Source organism: Eretmochelys imbricata, chromosome 2 (genome assembly GCF_965152235.1).
Source record: "Eretmochelys imbricata isolate rEreImb1 chromosome 2, rEreImb1.hap1, whole genome shotgun sequence".
Taxonomy (NCBI): Eukaryota; Metazoa; Chordata; order Testudines; family Cheloniidae; genus Eretmochelys; species Eretmochelys imbricata.
This window is the reverse complement of record NC_135573.1, coordinates 141712570-141735436: the sequence shown is the minus strand read 5'-3', so window position 1 is coordinate 141735436 and position 22867 is coordinate 141712570. Positions and strand designations below refer to the sequence as shown.

General features: G+C 46.5%; 1 pseudogene; it reads right to left on the bottom strand.

The window, feature by feature from the left end:
• Positions 1-7070: 7070 nt before the first annotated feature.
• LOC144260150 (zinc finger BED domain-containing protein 5-like) lies at positions 7071-8024 on the bottom strand (annotated as a pseudogene).
• Between the last annotated feature and the right edge of the window lie 14843 nt (positions 8025-22867).

Below are 22867 nucleotides of genomic sequence, written 5' to 3'. Positions count from 1 at the left end.
GAGAGCAACAATACCCGAAGTCCAAAGGTGCAAACAATTCGATGTTTATTCGGGTGAACTTTCATCAAGCATGATTCCAGTTTCCTTCCTTAGTATCCTCCTTCCCAGCTCTGACACTACAGAGCCTTACACCTGTGTCCCTGTTCCCATTCCTGCCCTTAGCTAAACATGATTCCAATTTCTCCAGCCCCATTACCTGTTCCCATTTCCCCTTTTAGCAAAACATGATTCCAATTTCCTTACCCCCATTCCCTGTTCCCATTTCCCCCACCCGCATGCCATGCCCTGCCCCACCCCCTGCCCCACCCCCTCTACTTCCTGATTGACTGCAGACTATATAGTAAAACTTGAGTTCCGCTTAGCTATACCTTAACCAATCATGTTCCTGATATTTAACTAACCAATCCTAACATATTGTAACATGATTATGTAACCAATTATATCCCACCACCTTAATTAGTTTACACCCAGCAAAATTAATTATACAGCAGACAGAAACAATCACAGAACCAGACAGAGATTATACAGACAAACAATAGCAAAGTGGGAACTATAATGACAAAACAATACAGAAATGAGGATTTCACATCCCAGCTATTGATAAGTGAGTTCTTGCCAGATAGGATACTAACAAACTAAGTTTCCTTTTACATTTTCTAGGCACTTCCCTTTCTCTGGACGCAATAGGCATTATCAGGACAGGATTGTATTCCTAACAGCGCAATAGCACCTTATTTCAATGTGACCAGTTTGGAATGTGAGTATGTGACCATTCACTTCCCAGCTTATGGCTGCCTCTGCTGCTTAGCCAAAGGCCTTAGCCTAAGAACAGGGCCTCAGACTGTCACAGTAAGAGAAGGACCTTACACTGGCAGACAGTGACTTTGATTCTTTCTTTTATACCTCTATAACTAGCCAAGTGATAAGAATACACCTAAATTCTTAGAGTACAGGCCTTTACAGACAGACCTGAATATCTACATCCTAACAAGCTCTTCCACAATAGCTATGCCAGTTAACTTCCCCATGTAGACAAGATATAAATGCTGTTATCACCCCTTTGCTGAACTATAGCAAATGTCAAGACCTTGCAATTTGATTTCCTGTTAGAAGAGAAATCAGTGAGATGGATTCCATACTTATTTTAGGGTATGTCTGTGCTAGAAATGTAAGTTGACCTAATATAAATAATTACTGCAGTGGTGCATCTCTACACTACCCTCGTTGGGTCGCTGGTGCGCGTCCTCACCAAGAGTGCTTCCACGGACCTAAGAAGGGCAATGTGGGGAGCTGAGAGCCTGACATTGGCAGTTCCCTGCTGGGAGCCCAGCTGCCCTTCTCCTCCCCGCTTCCGCCCCCATTCCCTGTCAGGAGCAGGGGAAGCCACCTGGGGCTTCTCTCCTCCCCATTCCCCGCTGGGAGAAGCCACCTGGGATTTCTGGCCCCCCAGGAACAGGGTTCACCTGCCCCTGCTTCTCTGCCGGAAACTGACAAAGCTGCCTGGCCCCAGCTCCTGCTGTGAAATGGACAAGAGCCAACAGCTCATGTAAGGAAGGCAGTATCTTGTGGAGGTGGAGTTACATGGGTGTAGTAGGGCACTTACATAGGCGGGAAGAAGGCTGTAGTGTAAACACTGATGTAATTAGGTTGACAAGGCAGTTTATGTCAACCTGTGTAGTGTAGACCAGCTCCTAGTTACACTAGTTTTATTTATACTGTGACCACTTCTGTTCACAAACTGGTGTACAAACAGCATTAATGAAATTCTGTCTTTCTAGACCTTAGCAAAAACAAATACCCAGTTCCCAAGGAGCAACTCTGCTGTAAGAATTTATTCAAATTAGAGGGACAAGGCAGATAGCAAACTCCCCTACTACTTGCAACAGTTCCCCCTCCCCCCCCAAAAAAGAAGAAAAAGAAATGACCACCAAAAGCATTTTATTCTTGGTATAAATATCTATTCTAGGGCGTTTGCTGGTATAGAAATATCATAAATCACATCCATAACTGCCAGTACGCCCAGAAGTTTCTAATCTAGATCTGGCCTTACTCTGGTTTAAAGTGGTTTAGTTTCATTTTTGGGAGGGGTTAGCTTAGACTCCTTCTAAAGTGAAACAAGCTTAACCAAAAAAAGGCATTCCAACTGGAGTAAGTGTCCATAGGGGAAGTTCTACCAGTGTATAACTCTAGCCATTTAAATTCACCCTACCGTCTACTGGTATAATTTCCCTGTTTAGAATCTGAGGCCTTGTCTGACTTCCAGTACTACAGTGGTTCGCCTCCCAGTTGCTCATGCCCTTTCCTGCTCTCCACCCCTTCCTCTTGTTAAACTCTTAATCATTTTTGCATCAGTTGTGTGCTTTTGCTTAGTAGTTTACCCAGTATCCTTTGTAAATGCCCGTCAGTACTCATCCAAGAGCTGCACTCTCTGGGGTCAGTTCTACAGTCCAAATTTTGGTCAACACAAGTTACATCAGCATAAAGCAACTGCAGTCGGTATATTGCTCATGTGTGTCCATACTTGACTGCTTGTGTTGGCGCTACATGTACTCACCAGGTGTGTGTGTTGATGCAGAGTGTGGTGCACCATCTAGAACAATGTCTTTTGGGAAATGTTTGCAATTCATGGTGAAGCCCAAACGAGTCATGCGAGGATGACTGGGAACAAGGGGTCAAGTTCAGTCATGCAACTTTCTCCATCCCATAATGCCATCTCTAGCCCCTAATTTTTCCACCTTTTTTTAAAATCCCACAAGCCCATGTGGCACTTTTCACTGTCTACCATCTATGACAGAAGTATGGAGCCCCAGAGCTCTGCATTATTTTCAAGAATGCTACAAACATGGGACAAATAATCCACTGGAATTTGCAGAGCCACAGGAAGAACCACAACATTGGGAGGCATGATTGTTTCTCTGAGGACAGACTGCTGAAGGACATAGTGAAAATGAATTCAAGGTTGGGGTGGTGCTTGTGAAGCACCTGCAAACAGTGGAACACTGCTTCTGGCCCAAGAAACAAAGCACTGACCTGTGGGATCACGTTAATGCAGGTTTGGGACGATGAGCAGTGGCTGCAGAACGTTCAGATCCAATAGGCCATATTCCGGGATCTGTTTGCCAAGCTTACCCCAGCTTTCCAGTGCATGGACACCAGAATGAGAGCTGCACTGATGGTTGAGAAAGTGAGTGGGGATTGTACCGTGAAAGCTCACAGTGCCAGATTGTTTGTGGTCAGTGGGTAATTATTCTGGAATTTGAAAATCTACAGTGGGGACCATTGTCATGAAAGTGTGCATGGCAATTAATCGTCTCCTGCTATGCAGGACTGTGATTTTTGACAACATGCAGGATGTATTAGATGGATTTACAACAGAGTTCCTGAACTGCAGAGGGGTGACAGCCTAAGTTTCCTCTAAGCTGTGCGGCTATGCAGCAGCCTAAGGGCCGTGCAGGCTCTCAGGGCTGAGGCAGGGAGAGGTGCCTCTCCCCAAGCCCTGGACCTGCTGTGACGCCCCTCCCCAAGCCCTGGACCTCCTGTGGCTGGTGGACAGGCACCCCTCCCCCGACCCAGGCCAGCCCTGAATCTGTCACGGCCGGAGGACAGGCGCCCCTTTCCTGGCCCAGCCTGGACCTGCTGCAGCTGGGAGACAGGTGCCTCTCCCCCACAACCCAGGTGTTGCTGTGGGGAGAGAGAGCTGTGGGTGAGTTCTCTCTCCCCATTGTAGCCCCCGAGAGCCCCACTGCACTCAAAACCCTTCAGTCCCACTCCAGAACCTGTGCCCCCAGCCAGAGCCCTCAACCCTCCCCCCCACACACCCCAACCCTCTGCCTGAGCCTTGAATCCCTCATTTCTGGCCCCACCCCAGAGCCTGCACCCCTAGCCAGAGCCCTCATCTCCCCACACCCTAGCCTTCTGCCCCAGCCCTGAGCCCCTCATGCCCAGCCTCACCCCAGAGCCCACACCCCCAGTCAGAACCCTAACCTCCCCCCCCCACACCTCAATCCTCTGCCCCAGTCCTGAGCTCCCTCCCACACTCCAAACCTCTCGGCCTCACCTCACCACATGAATTTTGTTATGTGCACCAATATGGAGGTGACGTGTGAAGTGTAATATTCCTAAATACATCATCTCCATATTGGTGCACATAACAAAATTAATTCCGCAGGTGTGGGAAAAATTAGAGGGAACACTGGACAGCACGCATGCCTTATTTTGGCACCAGCCCACCTTCCCACAGAGTACATCAATAGAAAGGACTACTTTTCTATGATTATGCAAATGTCGGTGAATCACTGGAGATGCTTCACTGACATCAGTGTTTCAAGGAAGGTGCATGAGAACTGTTCAGAAGGCTGCAAACAGGGACATTCTTTCCCAACCAGCAGATTGCCATTGGTGACGGTGAAATGCCAATAGTGATCCTGGGGTATCCAGCCTACCTTTGGCTCATGAAGCCCTACACTGGCCACCTTGACAGTATCAAAGAAAAATTCAACCACCAGCTCAGCAGGTGGATAGTGATAATTGGATGTGTTTTTTATCATAAACTGAAGGATAATGGTAGTTGTTACTCATAGGATTGGATCTCAGTGAGAAAAATATCCTAATGGTTATAGTTGCCTGTTGTGTCCTGCATATATCTGGGAGGCAAAGTTGCTGCCAGGGTGGAGATGGAGTGGTTAACTTCTGTGTTTGACCAGCCAGAAACAAAGGCCGTTAGAAGAGCTCAACACAGCAGTGGGCTGAGGGAGGCTTTGGAAGAGCACTTTAATGGTAAGCAGCAATAATGTGGTATGAAGGACTGTGGTTTACCTGGCCCTGAAGTTTGAGCGCTGTTAGGAATTGTCATGTTTGGTGTATATTGAGGAATATTACACTTTTAATAAACCTATGACTTATGCAATACTGTACATTTATAATTATTACTTTTTCACTAAACCTGTGAGTGCTGTGGGCTTGTTCCGTTACAAGTAGAGTGAGCACTTTGAGCAGTGCTATGCATTCTGCTGTATATGTTGGGAAGTAAAAAATAATTTATTTCCCCCAAAATAGAAAATTAAGTATCAAAAACATTGCCAAAATGTGCAATTAAAGAAATACTTCTAAAATAAATTAATGGACCTTAGAAAAAAATTCCTGTCCATTTCAGCTACACATACATGAAGCTGTGGTTATCCTTCATGTCCCCCACCGTGGAGTGGAAGGGATGTGGTCCCTGATGCCAACTGGAATGTTTGAGGGGGGCAGCAGGGGAGGGGTGAGGAGCTGCTAAAATGAAATGCTCCAGTGCCTGCAAAGGGAGGCAAGCCCATGAATGTTGGCCCTATAGGCAGGGAGGATGCCATGAGGTAGCATATGCCCCACAGAAACATTTCCGCTACCCCACCTGACAGGAGTGGTAGAATAGCGGCAGAGGTGGTTTGTTCCCTTACTATGATGTGTGAGCTGTGACTGTGGAAGTGATTCGTGAAATACATGCAGGTAGTTCCTTACCTCAGAGAGCCGGGAGATTGCTGCTGAAATGCACAGCCTACAGGACACATACCAGCAGAAGTGAGTGTCAAACAGATGACCATCCTGTGTCCCTGCTTGTTTTGGGAATATTGCTTTGGATTGCAATTCAGACAGACAGATGCATGCACACTCATTGTCTCCCTCTCCCCCCTCACTCTCTTTCTCCCTCTTCCCTTCCCCCACAAGCAGGAGCCAGAGAAAGTACCTTGGAGTGAGGCTGCTCCCAGGCAAGCCAGAACCCCTAGCTGCCTGGCCAGGGACAGGGTCAAGCGAGTCCGTGTGCCAGGGGAAGCGGTGCATGAATCCTTTTCTTTTCCAGGCGATCTCTCCCTGAAGGCTTGGTCTGTGGGCTGGAACTTCCCCCTCCTCGTCTCAACTCTTTCCTACTGCATGGACTAAGCCAGGAAGAGGAGGCTAACCTGGGAGGTCTGGCCAATGCAAAACAGTAGGGTGCCAACTGTGAGGCCCCCGTTCCTGAATACAAGTAGCTTAAAATAAAAGTAATGCAAAAGATCTTTGACAATTTCAGAACTTTTCAGCAAACAAAATACCTCAAAGGAAAGCAAGTACTCATATATTCAACAAGACTAACCTCATCTTCATAAAAAGACATAATTTTGGAAAAATCAATAGGAGACTTGTCTACCAGTATGACCTATTCTGTACCTTAGATCAGTGTTTCCCAAACTTACAACAGTTGTGCACCCCTTTTGAGACATTTGTCTTACCGGCGTACCCCTTCTCCGGTGAAGATAATTTGGGGGTGGGGCGGTGGTAGCCACATTTTTATAACACACTCCTAATTTGTTTCATTCTGGATTAAATGTTTATCAGAAATAAATGCAAAATTATATTACATACAGTTGAAACAAAAATTGTAATAGAAATAATAGTTACATATAGAAATAGTACTAGAAATAATTAAAATAATAGAAGTGAATCAACAGTCTGGCAGAACAGCATGTGTGTATATATATATAATATATAATATGGTGAATTGGTATCATTCTGAAATTAAAATACGCTGGTTTGGTTAGGTTGGTGAAGAAAGCACTAGTTTTAATACTTACTATTTTGGTATTGAAAAATTTTCAGTACAAACCAAACTACTCAGTGTGAGGGATGGAACTACTTTTGACCAGACACTATCGCGGGGAAATCTGGCTCTATGTTTGTGATCTTAGGACAAAGATGGGGCTCCACGTCAATAAGACTATTTCGTCTTTTTGTTTTGATGCCAACCAGCACAGAGAATCTGATCTTACACAAATACAAGGTGGGAAAAGGCAGAAGATACTTGACAGCTTTGTCCGATAGAGCTGGATATTCAGAGCTAACCCCCAACCAAAATGACGTCAGTGTATTTTGCTCAAATTTTGTTTTCAGGAAGCTATCTGAAGCCAGCTCCAAGAGCTGTTGTTCTTCTGAAGCAGAGAGGTTATTTGGCAATGTTTGAACATTGATGATAAAAGGGTTCCTTATCCATTCAAAGGTGCCATCCGGGTCAGGGAAATACTTAGGAAGATCTTTCTGCAAGCTTTCCAAATGCTGCTTCATGGTTTGCACACATCACTATCAAGTTCGTTAGTCAAGTTTATTACTAAGTCATGAAGAGATGGAAAGGAATCCAGTTCACGACATCTAAGACATTTATGCCATAGTTTCAATTTTGCGACCATGGCTCTCACTTTTTCTTGAACATGGAATATGGATATGAGTTTCCCTTGCAAGGATAGATTGAGGTTGTTTAAATGAGCAAAGACAGCTGCAATATATGCTAGTTTGCATAGCCATTTCCAGTTGTCTCTCAGGTTAAAGGTTTCATCTAAAAAAACTTGCAGTTCTTCTCACAGCTCAAACAGGCAATTCAGAACTTTTCAATGTGAAAGCCAACACACTTCAGTGTGAAATAGGAGCTGTGTGTAATCACTGCCCATCTCATCACAAAGCTGAGAAAACAGCTGGGCATTCAGAGGGCGGCCTTTCACAAAATTGTTTATTTTCACAGCTTCATCCAGTACTTGCTTTAGATCTGCCTGCATGTTCTGGGTGGCGAGTGCTTCCTTGTGAATGCAACAATGAGTCGATTTTGCTTCTGGTGCAACAGCTTGAATATGTGCAACAACTCCCTTCTTCGAAGCAATCATGGCTCTGGCGCCATCCATGCTTATTCCAACACAACGACTCCAATCCAAGTGATTGTTTTTGATAAAGTCATCAATAACTTTAAAAATAGCTTCTCCAGTTGTATGTGTTGGCATAGGTTGGCAGAACAAAATATCATCGTGGACTTCATTATTCAGCTTTTATCTGACAAACAACAAAAGATTAGCTAAATTCACAATATCAGTGGATTCATCCGCTTGCAGTGCATAGTAGCAACTCTTTTGTACTCTTGACAATAATTGCTGCTTTACGTTTTCGGCCATATCTGTGATTCTATGATGAACAGTGTTATTTGAGATGGGGACATAATCTATAGCTTTGCTAGCCTTGTCTCCAATCATCATTTGGCTGCAGGTTTTACTAATTTCTCGCCAATCACCTCAGCAGCTCCAGACTTTGCAATTAAGTACGCCACACTATATGAAGCTTCCAAACTTTCATATTTTCACCTCCTGTCACATTACAAATTGTTTTCTGGGACTTTTGGAGATCTTTGCGCCTATTTTTGAAGAATTCTACAGGTTTTCCCTTGTATTCTTTGTTTGCTATCGAAATGGCGTTTTAGGTTGGATGGTTTCATACTTTCATTTGTGAGAGTCTCATAACAAATCACACATAGTGGAACAGGCTCCACCTCATCGCCAGTCCACGAAAATCCCAGTTTAAGATATTCTTCAACATATTTGCGGGCTTCTTTCATTTTCTTTGCAACTGAGATGGTTCACATGGTTCACTAATTTTGTCATCACAATTGTCTGATGTAGCCATATCACTGCATTTTTTGGCATAATTATCACATTACTAGCTAACTAATATCACTAACATTCATATTTCTTTCATAATTTTCTTTTGTATGTTTCAAACTTCCCGTTTTTAGCCAGCGATCCATTGTAAATGGGTTTAACAAAAACAGAGAGAAATTTTGTATATTAATACACACCAAGTATGTACTTGCTAAGATCTTTAGATTACTAAGAGTAGTTATTCACTTTTATCTTTTATCCGTCAATATGACGTCTGCACATGCCACAAAGGCAAGTGTATTGCCCGAGCTGCAGTAACATGCACGCGTGGTTTGCGTCAGCTCTGTTGTGCTATTAGATGTTACTGAACGCATTATCATTAGTTACAATGTAAACCTGTGTGTATTTCTACTGTACAAGTGTACACCATTCTTATATATTAAATTTTAGTGAATTGTTTTCTGCTGTTAAAAAATAAAAACTATGATAAAGTAAAATAAAAAAATTCTGCCGCGTACCCCTTGAAACCCTTTCACATACCACCAGGGGTACGCGTACCACACTTTGGGAAACACTGCCTTAGATAATGACAGAAGAAGATTGTATCATAGAAGAATCAAAGTGGAACATTCAGCATCACATTCTTCACCAGAAGCAGAAGAAGGAAATGACTGGGTGATACAGTACTGTGAATGGAAACTGGAAAACCCACCTTCCAATAAGGTAAGTTCAGGGAATAGGGTTCCACCTGGACAGAGGCACCCACTTTCTCATTTCCCTGGGGGTGCTCAATTGCTGCTCTGCCCCAGGCCCCACTCCACCCCTTCCCCCAAGGCCCCACTCCCACCCACCTCTTCCGGCCCCACCCTACCCCACCCCATTTTACCCCTCCCCTGAGCTTGCCCTGACCTTGCTCCGCCTCTCCTGGCCCCGCTCCTCCCCCTCCCCCCAGCACCTCCTGCACGCCACTGAACAGCTGATCACTGGTGGGTGGAAGGTGCTGGGAGGGGCAGGGAGGAGCTGATCATTGGGGCCGCCAGTGGATGCTGAACACCTGCTATTCTTTTTCCGTGGGTGCTCCAGCCCCAGAGCACCCATGGAGTCAGCGTCTGTGCACGAGGATCAAGTGATATTGAGCAAACTGTATCTGATGACCTACATTAAGGACAGCTCAGATCTTATCTTCAAACAAAATACAAGAACAAGTTGGGACGTTTCAAAAGAGACTGGGAGCGAAGTTCAGTTTATATCTATGGGTTGAATATAGAGAAATAATGAAATCAGCTTCCTGCTTCCCATGCAGATTTTTTTCCAATACCCACTGCTGGCGAAATCTCGGTGTTTATGGGTAACGGCTTCAGAGACGAGAAAAAAGCTATGGCAAAGGATGCAGGGTTCCAACAGCACGAAAATAGTCTGAATCATAAGAGCCATCAAGTGCTATAGGCTTCATTCAAAGATGTTCAGTCAAAAGAAGATGGTCTTTCAGTTCAGATGCAAATTACTGATGCAGATTTTGCTCTAGAACATAAGAACGGCCATACTGGGTCAGAACAATGGTAAATCTAGCCCCATATCCTATCTCCTGGCAGTGCCCAATGCCAGATGCTATAAAGAGAATGAACAGAACAAGGCAACTATCAAGTGATCCATCCCATGTAATCCAGTTGCACATCCAACAGTCATCAGAGTAACAGCCGTGTTAGTCTGTATTCGCAAAAAGAAAAGGAGTACTTGTGGCACCTTAGAGACTAACCAATTTATTTGAGCATGAGCTTTCGTGAGCTACAGCTCACGGCTTAAGGACTCCCAGAGCATAGGATTGCATCCCTGACCATCTTGGTTAATAGCCATTGTCCTCCATTAACTTATCTAATTGTTTTTTGAACCCACTTATACTTTTGGCCTTCACTGCATCCCGTGACAACAGGTTCCACAGGTTGACTGTGCAAAGTGTGAAGAACTACTTCCTTTTGCTTGTTTTAAACCTGCTGCCTATTAATTTCCTTGGCTGACCCCTGGTTCTTGTGTTATGTGAAGGGGTAAATAACACTTCCTTCCTCACTTTTTCTACACCATTCATGATTTTATAGATCTCTATCATATCCCCCCTTAGTCATCTCTTTTCCATCTGAACAGTCAGTCTTTTTAATTTGTCCTTAGACGGAAGCTCTTCCATGACCGTATTCATTTTTGTTGCCATTCTCTGTACCTTTTCCATTTCTAATATATCTTTTTTGAGACAGGATAGCCAGAACTGCACGCACTATTCAAGGTCTGGGCATACCATGGATTTGTATAGTCGCATTATGATATTTACTCTTATCATCATAGAATATCAGGGTTGGAAGGGACCTCAGGAGGTCATCTAGTCCAACCCCCTGCTCAAAGCAGGATCAATCCCCAATTTTTGCCCCAGATTCCTAAATGGTCCCCTCAAGGATTGAACTCACTACCCTGGGCTTAGCAGGCTAATGCTCAAACCACTGAGCTATCCCTCCCCCTAATGATTATCTATCCCTTTCCTAATGGTTCCTAACACTGTTAGCTTTTTTGACTGCTGCTGCACATTGAGTAGATGTTTTCCTAGAACTATCCACAATGACTCCAAGATCTCTGTTCTTGAACGGTCATAGCAAATGTAGACCCCATCATTTTGTGTATGTATAGTTGAGACTGTTTTCCAATATGTATTAGTTCGCATTTATCAACACTGAATTTCATCTGCCACTCTATTGCCCAGTCATCCAATTTTGTGAGATCCCTTTGTAATGCTTTGCAATCAGCTTTGGACTTAACTATCTTGAATAATTTCATATCATCTGAAAACTTTCCCACCTCATTGTTACCCCTTTTTCCAGATAATTTATGAATATGCTGAACAGCACTGGTCCCAGTACAGATCCCTGGGGGTCACTGCTATTTCCCTCTCTCCATTCTGAAAATATACCATTTATTTCTTGTCTTTTAACCAGTTCCTGATCCGTGAGAGGACCTTCCCCCTCCTATCCCATGGCTGCTTAGTTTGCTTAAGAGCCTTTGATGCAAGAGTCCCGCATATACATCAGATGGCAGATGTCCTGAAACTCACTGAAGTCCTGGGCAGGGGCCAGGAGTTGTATGGGCCCATGGTGCCCAGGCTCCAGCAATATTTAGGGCCCTGGGGCCCAGCTCCACCAATGTTTGGGGCCGAGTCTCTCCCCCGGCCCCACCTGCTCCCCCTCCCCCCCCAGCTCCCTGCCTCTCCCCTGCAGTTCCACGCTGCCTCTGCTCCCGGCATCAACTACCACCACAGGGTCCTAGTGCCCCCCCATGCACTAGTGGCAGGGCAGGCTGACCTTCCCCTGCCCTTCCCCCTCAGACCCTTTCATTTTCTGGCAGGAACCTCCACCAGCACAGGGGGCCCTCCCACCCACAGTCACCGCTCCTGCCCCCGCCCTCACCCCCAGTGAGGGGCAGCAACAGGGGAGGAGGTAAACGTGATGGCACCCCTCCGGCACCCACCACAGCAGAGGCGAGGGGGTTTCCTGGACCTAAGAGGGGCCCTAGGAGCACATGCAGTGACAGTGGTGCGGGGTGAGTGTGCTTCCAGGGGGGAGGGGGACCCTTCCCCAGAGCTCACTGCTGCCAGCGGGGAGAGGGCCAGCGGGGAGCCCTCCTCTCTAGCCCCAACCCCAGGTCAGCCTGCCTGCACCCCAAACTCATCCCCACCCTGTCCCACGCAAGAGCTCGCACCCCAACCCTCTGTCCTAGCCCTGAGCCCCTCATCCCTTCACCTCCTCCCAACACCAACTCCCTCCCAGGGCCTGCACCCCTCTTGCACCCCAATCCCCTGCCCCAGCCCAGGGCCTACACCCCAGACCTCCTCCCCCCACCCAAACTCCTTCCCAGAGGCTTAAGCAGGTGGGGGGGCAGAGTTGGGGGGGGCAGGTTCTGGGCACCACCAAAATTTCTACAAACCTGCCACCTCTGGTCCTGGGGATTGCTCAAAAGAGGAAAAGAAGACAATGAAAACAGCAGTGATCAGGAAAATTTCCTGGCATTCGTGACTCTAATAGCCAAATACAACAATGTGGTAAGGAAAAAAAATTGAAAGGACCACGCATTGCATCATAAACCCATTCATCAATACAAACTGAAATCATTCACATGTCAGACATAGTACTTGAAAGCAAAAGCCAAGAAGGGAAAGAGCTGAACGTTTTCTCCATAATGGTTGACGAAACTAAAGACATTTGCAAAGTAGAACAAGTACTATTTGCATGGCACTGTATATAAAAGATTTCTTGGCTTCCATCCTGCCTAGTCAATTGATGCAAAGTCTCACTTTCAGTACATGAACACATTGTCATGGTGTTGAATTCATATACAGAACTGTAGTGCCCAGACTTATTATGGTGCCAATTTTTTATGAGCGGAAATCCTAATTGTGTGCAAGTGCTCTTACGGGAAGAAGTACCTCAGGCAGCATGCATTCACTATTTCAACCACAGGCTCAAATTAGTTATTGTTTATATATGTAAAGGAAACACGTGCTGAATTGTTTCACTATCCTGGAAAAATTGTACACTTTTCTCTCTGGATCAGCTATACATGCTAAATTCATAGCCATTCCAAAGAAAATACAACCCAAACATCAAGTCTTTGAATTGAAGAAGCTCTGTGACACTTGATGGGCGTGCCAAGTTTCTGTCAAATGCTGTCAAAAAGACAATTTCATCCATTCTTGTGAACCTTACTGTACTATCTTGAGATATGTCAAGAGGGGCCAGGGCAATGAGTGCTTGAGGTCTTAATTCAGTATCAGACTGAGTTTACTGTCCTCCTTTGCAGGTTCACAAAAATATTTCAACTGCTTAAAGTTATCTCTGACTATTTGCAAGCAGGACTATGACTTGTCTCAGGCATGCTTTTCTGTGGATACCCTAATCAGTGAATTTCTGAACATGAGAGATTTGGAAGAGGCATTTGATGAAATATGGAGTGAAGCTGTTAACATAGCATCAGAAAATGGTCTGAAGCTGCCTGAAGTTTGGGGACTACACAGTCATATACGAAAGTTGCCTAAAAGCCATCAGGACTACATGTGGACTGAAGAAGTGTGATGTAGAGAACATTTTTAGATAGAGACTTCAGGAAACATGCCTTTTTGCCATTGCTTGAAAAAGAACTGCAAAGCTTTTCTGAAAATAAATCTGTTCTTGTTGGTATCAGTTACCTTAATCCAAAGTCTGATAACTTTCTTGACTGTCCTAAAATTAAAACCACTTGCAGAATACTATGGATGCAATATAGACCAAACTAAAACTCTTGTCAAAAGTAATTGAATTCTATGAAGAAATCAAAGATTGATGGTTTGTTGCAGCTGCTAATTGTTTTGATAAAAACAAACTTGTCTTTCACGGACTGAATAAATTATTTGTCACTCATGTGAGTATTCCTCCATCAAGTGCTACACGTGAAAGAACATTCTCATGCCTTTCACGGGTGAAAGATTACCCAAGGAACCGCATGATAAGTGACTGATTAAGGAACTTGGCTGGCATTGGTACTGAAAAAAGTTGTCTCGATCTGAAGACAGTTGTCGACATTTGTTGCTGCTCACAAGCGTATTGAGTTTCAATAAGGTAAACAAATTGTTACCAATATTATTTATCCCTATTCTATGAAGTATGTGTAGCAAAATTCTTGCTCCCCCAATAATTGTATTCACCACCGCTTCACTTCCCCAAACTAGTTATTCTAGTATTGCCTATGCCTGTAGGTCAACAAGAGTCTGCAGCATTTGTTTGCAGCTTAAAAATCTGCATTGTGTCCTGGTGCATCTCTGTCTCTTTTTCCTGCTGGGTGTTTTCCTGAGTCTTTCACCCTCCTGGCCCTCTTTTCACAGACCGATGCGTCACTGGCTTGCAGGATTTTGCTGACAACACGTCCTCCTTAGTCCACTTCTTTCTCTTCCCTCATCAAGGTCAGGCATTTCACAGGTGTGGAGGAGGACCTCTCAAGGCCTCAACAGCAGCAGCTACAGAGAAAACAGGTATGGTTGTCAGTATAGTCACAATGGAAAGCAAAAATTAAGTTTCAGAAATCCCTTCCCCTGTGCTTCTAAATTTTTAGATAAAGACATGCTTACTGACATGTCAGCCTTGCAGTGCCTGTGCATAGCACCCCCTCCTGCCCCAGCCATGGGGAGAATTGCCCAGTACGGACCCAGGGGGTGGGAGATTGTTTGTTTGATTCCTAAAAAGCAATATGATGTTGGCCCCTATTTCCATGAGTACAAATACAGGGCAATGGCACTGCGTGCTGGCACTATTTTCCACCAGTGGTGGTGAGTTTAATTGACATCTCACTGAGTGTCACAAAGGCACAGAGAGCACAGGTGCTGCTGGTGTCCCAAAGCAGCCCAGGCTCCTATGCCGTTAGCCTGCTGACTGCAATGGTGCCTGTAGAAGTCATCACAGAATGGTGTGGGACAGTGTCATAACATGAAGAAAGAAATAAGGCTGCTATCCCTAGAAACCTCCAGGAGAGGATTACAGAGTACCTCCATGAAAGTTTCATTAAGATCTCTCAGGATTCAAGGGACACCCCTATGTACGTAAACAAACTGTTCTGCTTTCTCCCTGCCCCTGCAGCCTACCCCTATATGGGAAAGAAAAGCAGATCCAAATCTACCCGTTTGTTGTACTACTACCTCTTCTCACCTGTGTCCTGCTAACCTGGGGTTGGGCCAGGCACCAACTTCACATTTAAACATTGTGAGGAAAAAGATACGCACACACTTACCTGACATTCCTTTTCCCTTCTGTAGGCTCATCCATGCTTGGCTGGTGGACGGGCTAGACTGCAGTGGAGTTTTGAAAAGCTCCTGACTTGAGGCATAGCTAGTCCTCCCCCATGTTTCCCTCTCCTTGTCTTCGCTGTTAACAGTAGAGAGCTGCGTCTCAGGCTCCCGAGAGGTATCCATAATGCTGGGGGTGGGGGGTTGTATCTCTGCCAAATATGGCATGCAGCTCATTGTAAAAGCAGCAGGTTTGTGGCTCAGCACCAGCTCGATTTTTAGCCAATGGTCCACCTGCCCTTATAGTATAAGCCTGCCACAGTTCCTTTGCTTTCAGGTGGTGCTGCTGCTCCCTGTTGTATCACTTCACCTCCAGCCCCTCTGCAAGAGATGCGCATGGTTTTTAACTGGTCGAAAGCTGTGCCTGCACAGCCACCTCCTCCTACAGGCCCGGGAGATCCACTACCTCCAGCTACTCCAGCCAGGAGCAATGCTGGCGTTTGTAGCAGATATGGTTGACTGAGCAGTTTCACACCAGGGTGAGCTGGGTGATGAGGGAAAGGAAATTCAAAGGTAGCTGGGGATTGAGTGACCAGAACACAAAAGCAAAATATCAGGACACATGGGCGGGGGTGGGGAGCAGCCACATCCCCAACTGGCGCTATGGGAGAGGGAGGTGCACAGCCCTAGGAAGCTGTGTGTGTGGGGGGGGCATACAGCCCCTGCTGCAAGCCACGAGCGCATGATCCCAGTTCCAGCCCCGGCCACACTGCTGGCTCAGCCCAGCTGACAGTTACCTCAGTTCTTAGCAGGGCAGATCATAGAATATCAGGGTTGGAAGAGACCTCAGGAAGTCATCTAGTCTAACCCCCTGCTCAAAGCAGGACCAATCCCCAACGAAATCATCTCAGCCAGAGTTTTGTCAACCCGGCCCTTAAATCCTCTAAGGATGGAGATTCCACCACCTCTCTAGGTAACGCATTCCAGTGCTTCACCACTCTCCTAGCGAAATAGTTTTTCCTAATATCCAACCTAGACCTCCCACACTGCAACTTGAGACCATTGCTCCTTTTCTGTCTTCTGCCACCACTGAGAACAGCCGAGCTCCATCCTCTTTGGAACCCCCGATTCAGGTACTTGAAGGCTGCTATCAAATCCCCCCTCACTCTTCTCTTCTGCAGACTAAACAAGCCCAGTTCCCTCAGCCTCTCCTCATAAGTCATATGCCCCAGTCCCCTAATCATTTTTGTTGCTCTCCGTTGGACTCTCTCCAATTAGAGGGGAATAATCACTTCCCTCAATCTTCTGGCAATGCTCCTACTAACGCAGCCCAATATGCTGTTAGCGATGTGCCCTTTTGCCAAGAAGGCTGGCTCCTATCCAGCCTCTCACCCACTGTAATCCCCAGGTCCTTTTCTGCAGAACTACCGTTTAGCCAGTCAGTCCCCAGCCTGTAGCAGTGCATGGGATTCGTCCTTCCTAAAAGTGCAGAACTCTGCACTTGTCCTTGTTGTACCTCATCAGATTTCTTTTGGCCCAATCCTCCAATTTGTCTAGATCACTATGGACCCTATCCTTCAGCATACCTACCTCTCCCCCCCGCTTAGTGTCATCCACAAATTTGCAGATGAATGTGGCCAGGGAAGGGGGCGAGGCGTGCGGTAGTGAGTGTCTGATAAGTCTGGGCAGGGGGGTGCTGGTGTGGAGGGCGCTGGTCAATGTGGGAGCTGTGTTTGTTTTGGAGAGCTGGGTGGTGGGGGTCTGTGTGGGGCACTGTGTAGTTGTGGTGCAGGGGCTGTGGGGAGGGCCTCTGGGTAGTGGGGGAGGGGGATAGCTGTGTGCTGGGGAACTAGGGATTGGGGGGTTCTGTGTGGGGTGCTGGGCAGTTGTGGTGGGGCTGTGGGCAGAGGGGCATTTGATATAGGTGCTGGTGTGCAGGACACTGTGCGGTTGTGGTGGGGCGCTGGGCATAGCAGGTCTGGGGGATGTTAGGTGGGGCAGCTGTGTAGTGCAAAATAGGCCCACCCCCAACAGAAAGGGGCTCGCTGGCAGCACAGTACCAGGCAGACCAATGAGTGTCTGGCTATGCCGTGCCTGCCCCATTGCCCCTGGCCGGCTCCGCGGCTCACCTCCTCACCTAAGAATTGGGGCTGGGGGAGGAGGTGCAGGGGCTGGGCAGCACTTACCTAGGGTGGCTCCCAGGAAGCAGCCAGCAGGTCCCTCTGGCTCCCAGGGTTGGGGCAGCTGGTGGGGGGGGCAGGGCCTCCACGTGCTGTGCCGGCCACAAGCACCAGCTCCACAGCTCCCATTAGCAGGGCACCACAACCAACCAGGGCGGTGCTGAGCCCCCTGGCCGCCCCTGACCCTAGGAGCCAGAGGGACCTGCTGGGTGTAGGGGCAAGGTCCAAGCAGCATTCACCTGGGGCGGCTCCCGGGAAGTGGCCAGTAGGACCCCTCCACCTCCTAGGCTCAGGGGCGGCCAGGCGGCTCGCGCGCTGCTTGCACCTGCAGGCCCCGCCCCCACAGCTGAGCTTGGTCACGGGGAAGGGGGGCGGCTAGGTCCTGTTCTCCGACCCCCGGCAAGGCGCGGCACGTCGCAGCGCACCCCGCTGTCCTTGCTCCTGCGCGTGCGCTGTGCGCGAGCAGCAGCTCACTGACATGCTGCGGCCCGCAAGCAGTCTTGAATAGCCCGGCACCTAAAAGCGCATGCGCCAAGGATAGTCGGTCCTCACCCTTTGAACAAGTCCCGCCTTCGCCCAGCGCATGCGCCGCCCGTGCGGTAGCTCGAGCCGGTTGCATGGCGACGGTGAAACACAATCGTTGCCCCGGGAACTGGAGGGAGGCGAGCGGCGGTTACGCGCTGTCCGGCAGAGCGAGCCGCCGCGCGGAGGTGAGAGACCTGCCCTCCGGGCCAGCTCCCCCGCGCGCGAGGCCGGGCCGCCTGCTGGGGCCAAAGCGCCGGCCCGGGCGGGGCACCAAGGGCGCCGCCCCGCTTTCCCGCGCTCTCGGGGACCCCTGCCGTGCGGATCGCCCCGCGGTGGCCCGCTCTGACTGGGGCGTTCCCGGAGATTTCGTGCCAGCGCCTCCCCTGGAAGTGCTGGAGACTCCAGGCCAATCCGGCGCAGGGTTGCCTTGCCGGCCCTTGCGGTTTGGCCTGGAGTTCCCCGGAGTCGGCATCGATCTCCTGGTGACTCCTGAAAGCAACCCAGGAGGCTTTCGGTCCTGGGGCCGGTTTTGTTCAATATCTTCATAAATGATCTGGAGGATGGTGTGGATTGCACTCTCAGCAAATTTGCGGATGATACTAAACTGGGAGGAGTGGTTGATACGCTGGAGGGGAGGGATAGGATACAGAGGGACCTAGACAAATTGGAGGATTGGGCCAAAAGAAATCTGATGAGGTTCAATAAGGATAAGTGCAGGGTCCTGCACTTAGGACGGAAGAATCCAATGCACCGCTACCGACTAGGGACCGAATGGCTAGGCAGCAGTTCTGCGGAGAAGGACCTAGGGGTGACAGTGGACGAGAAGCTGGATATGAGTCAGCAGTGTGCCCTTGTTGCCAAGAAGGCCAGTGGCATTTTGGGATGTATAAGTAGGGGCATAGCGGATCGAGGGACCTGATCGTCCCCCTCTATTCGACATTGGTGAGGTCTCATCTGGAGTACTATGTCCAGTCTTGGGCCCCACACTACAAGAAGGATGTGGAAAAATTGGAAAGAGTCCAGCGAAGGGCAACAAAAATGATTAGGGGTCTAGAACATATGACTTATGAGGAGAGGCTGAGGGAACTGGGATTGTTTAGTCTGCAGAAGAGAAGAATGAGAGGGGATTTGATAGCTGCTTTCAACTACCTGAGAGGTAGTTCCAGGGAGGATGGTTCTAGACTATTCTCAGTGGTAGAAGAGGACAAGACAAGGAGTAATGGTCTCAAGTTGCAGTGGGGGAGGTTTAGGTTGGATATTAGGAAAAACTTTTTCACTAGGAGGGTGGTGAAACACTGGAATGCGTTGCCTAGGGAGGTGGTGGAATCTCCTTCCTTAGAAGTTTTTAAGGTCAGGCTTGACAAAGCCCTGGCTGGGATGATTTATTTGGGGATTGGTCCTGCTTTTGAGCAGGGGGTTGGACTAGATGACCTCCTGAGGTCCCTTCCAACCCTGATATTCTATGATTCTATGATTCTATATTTTAAGAAAATCTCCTCGCATAGCTTCAGTCAGAGTTGGCAACCCTGATACAGAGTGGGACGGGGCAGTAACAGTCCGTGGTCTGGGGAACAGCTAGGTGAGGCTCAGCGAGGGGCCGGCCCATGACTCATCCTCCTGGCTGAGTAGACTGACTAGTAGCAAAGGCAGGTGATGGGCTGGGGCGTGGCTGGTACCCTCCATGCCTGGGCAAAGGGCGGGGGCAGGGAGCCCCTGGGCAAGCTGTCTGTATAGGCGTGCTCATGCTGTGGCGATACATGGGGTATCATAGGATCTTCATTTGGCCTGCTTGTTATTTAAGCATAAACAAAATACAGGAAAAGAAACTTCCTGCCAAGCAGCTTTCCCTCTATAATAGACAACCAATCTTTTACAGACATGAGAAAAATTTGATCAGAAAGTGGAGTTTTTTGAAAGTGATATGAAAGAAAAACTTTTAAAAACTAAATATTTCTCTATCCTTTTGCTTTTCACTGTAGGCCTCTTTTGTAAAGGATTGGTGCATAATGGTGTGAGAGAATCACTTTTTAGCACAATTGATTTTTACCCGCACTATCTATTCTTGTGCTGATGTTGGGTAATGCTATAAGAGTTCCAATTTTCTGAATTAGCCTGTTTGGACAAAGACATGTTTCTTACCTGCTAGTTCACATTGTCCTATTCCATTTATAAAACAGTCCATCCTCCTGTTGGCTGTGAAGCCAAGGAACTTAAGAGCTCTGTGATTTTAAGACGCCTTTAGAGTGTTTTTAAAATAAATCTCTATGGATTTTTAACTACTCATATATGTTATAGCAAGCCTTACATGTAAAATTGCTTTCTGGTGGTATTGTACAGAGCTAAGAGCAGAGATTAATAAATATTTGCTCTGCTTAAGCATATACACAGATACAGTAGAAACTTTATAATCTTCACACTTAATTGTCTGCACAAAAATGGCAGACTCTCCTCACAGCACAGATTTACAACATAGTTGTTGTGCACTGAAAGTGGAAAGTTTTCCACTAGTTGCAGAACAGTATTAGAGCTAGTAGTCTGGTGATGATGCACTCAACTCATTCTGTGGTTCTGCCTGGCAAGATATACCATTTTTCTTATATTATGAATTCCTTTACTTTCCTCATGGAGTGCTATTCCACCTTTAAGCACCAGTTGAAGAGCTCCCAAAGCATCCTTGTCACTGTTAGAACCTGGAATGGACCTCTCAGTTCTGAATGGTCTGTGATAGCTCACTGTCGTGAGTCTGTTCCAGTTCAGAAGTGCTTTAGTCTCACTTTTTGCTTTTTCATTAAAGTTACTGATTGAAATTTGGAGTCTGTTTTCCTTCTAATAGGAAATAAAGAAAAACAGTGGGGTATAATCCAACTGTTTCCATCATCTGGTGCATATTACCCCACTGCCTGAGCTAGCCCGTTACAGAACTAGGAGAATCTAAATTAGTTTCAGATTTACCTTTTTATTTTATTCATAGATTCATAGATATTTAGGTCAGAAGGGACCATTATGATCATCTAGTCTGACCTCCTGCACAACGCAGGCCACAGAATTTCACCCACCACTCCTACAAAAAAAACCTCACACCTATATCTGTGCTATTGAAGTCCTCAAATTGTAGTTTAAAGACCTCAAGGAGCAGAGAATCCTCCTGCAAGTGACCCGTGCCCCATGCTACAGAGGAAGGCGAAAAACCTCCAGGGCCTCTTCCAATCTGCCCTGGAGGAAAATTCCTTCCCGACCCCAAATATGGCGATCAGCTAAACCCTGAGCATATGGGCAAGATTCATCAGCCAGATACTACAGAAAATTCTTTCCCAGGTAACTTGGATCTTACCCCATCTAAAACCCATCACAGGCCATTGGGCCTATTTACCATGAATATTTAATTACCAAAACCATGTTATCCCATCATACCATCTCCTCCATAAACTTATCGAGTTTAATCTTAAAGCAAGATAGATCTTTTGCCCCCACTACTTCCCTCGGAAGGCTATTCCAAAACTTCACTCCTCTGATGGTTAGAAACCTTCGTCTAATTTCTAATCTAAATTTCCTAGTGGCCAGTTTATATCCATTTGTTCTTGTGTCCACATTGGTACTGAGTTTAAATAATTCCTCTCCCTCTCTGGTATTTATCCCTCTGATATATTTATAGAGAGCAATCATATCTCCCCTCAGCCTTCTTTTAGTTAGGCTAAACAAGCCAAGCTCCCTGAGTCTCCTTTCATAAGACAAGTTTTCCATTCCTCGGATCATCCTAGTAGCCCTTCTCTGTACCTGTTCCAGTTTGAATTCATCCTTCTTAAACATGGGAGACCAGAACTGCACACAGTACTCCAGGTGAGGTCTCACCAGTGCCTTATATAACGGTACTAAAACCTCCTTATCCCTACTGGAAATACCTCTCCTGATGCATCCCAAGACGACATTAGCTTTTTTCACAGCCATATCACATTGGCAGCTCATAGTCATCCTATGATCAACCAATACTCCAAGGTCCTTTTCCTCCTCCGTTACTTCTAGTTGATGCGTCCCTAGCTTATAACTAAAATTCTTGTTATTAATCCCTAAATGCATGACCTTACACTTCTCACTATTAAATTTCATCCTATTCCTATTACTCCAGTTTACAAGGTCATCCAGATCCTCCTGTAGGGTATCCCTGTCCTTCTCTAAATTAGCAATACCTCCCAGCTTTGTATCATCTGCAAACTTTAGTAGCACACTCCCACTTTTTGTGCCCAGGTCAGTAATAAAAAGATTAAATAAGATTGGTCCCAAAACCGATCCCTGAGGAACTCCACTGGTAACCTCCCTCCAACTTGACAGTTCACCTTTCAGTAGGACCCGTTGTAGTCTCCCCTTTAACCAATTCCCTATCCACCTTTCAATATTCCTATTGATGCCCATCTTATCCAATTTAACTAATAATTCCCCATGTGGCACCGTATCAAACGCCTTACTAAAATCTAAGTAAATTAGATCCACTGCGTTTCCTTTATCTAAAAAATCTGTTACTTTCTCAAAGAAGGAGATCAGGTTGGTTTGGCACGATCTACCTTTTGTAAAACCATGTTGTATTTTGTCCCATTTACCATTGACTTCAATGTCCTTAACTACCTTCTCCTTCAAAATTTTTTCCAAGACCTTGCATACTACAGATGTCAAACTAACAGGCCTATAATTACTTGGATCACTTTTTTTCCCTTTCTTAAAAATAGGAACTATGTTAGCAATCCTCCAATCATACGGTACAACCCCTGAGTTTACAGATTCATTAAAAATTCTTGCTAATGGGCTTGCAATTTCTTGTGCCAATTCTTTTAATATTCTTGGATGAAGATTATCTGGGCCCCCCGATTTAGTCCCATTAAGCTGTTTGAGTTTCGCTTCTACCTCAGATATGGTGATGTCTACCTCCATATCCTCATTCCCATTTATCATGCTACCATTAT